Here is a 381-nt window from a genome sequence, read left to right as displayed (position 1 = left end):
CTGACAATATTTGGAAAAGCCCATGAAAGGCAAGCAAAAATAAAACTCCTTCTCTAATGCAAACGCTCTCAGCAACGAAATTTCAGCTGATTTCCAAGAAAAAAAAAAATTAAAAAAATCCTACTTTAGCTGAATAACAAAAAAATGAACAAACGAACATTTATCTCTACAGCACTAGAAATTCCTGTGCCAAAAGGCTGACTCTCCCTTGACCAGTTTCCACACGCACATTACAGGGGGAAAAAAGAAAGAAAAACAATTTTTAAGAAAGGAGAAGAACGGTCAGGAGAAGGAGTTTTGTCCTTCTGGTCTAAGATCTGCCAGGCTGAGGGAAGCAGACAGCGCTGCGGCCCCAACGCGCGGGCCGCCTGCAGCCCGGTC

The sequence above is a fragment of the Meleagris gallopavo genome, chromosome 11, assembly GCF_000146605.3.
Source record: "Meleagris gallopavo isolate NT-WF06-2002-E0010 breed Aviagen turkey brand Nicholas breeding stock chromosome 11, Turkey_5.1, whole genome shotgun sequence".
Classification (NCBI taxonomy): Eukaryota; Metazoa; Chordata; class Aves; order Galliformes; family Phasianidae; genus Meleagris; species Meleagris gallopavo.
Note: the sequence above shows the minus strand (reverse complement) of the source record.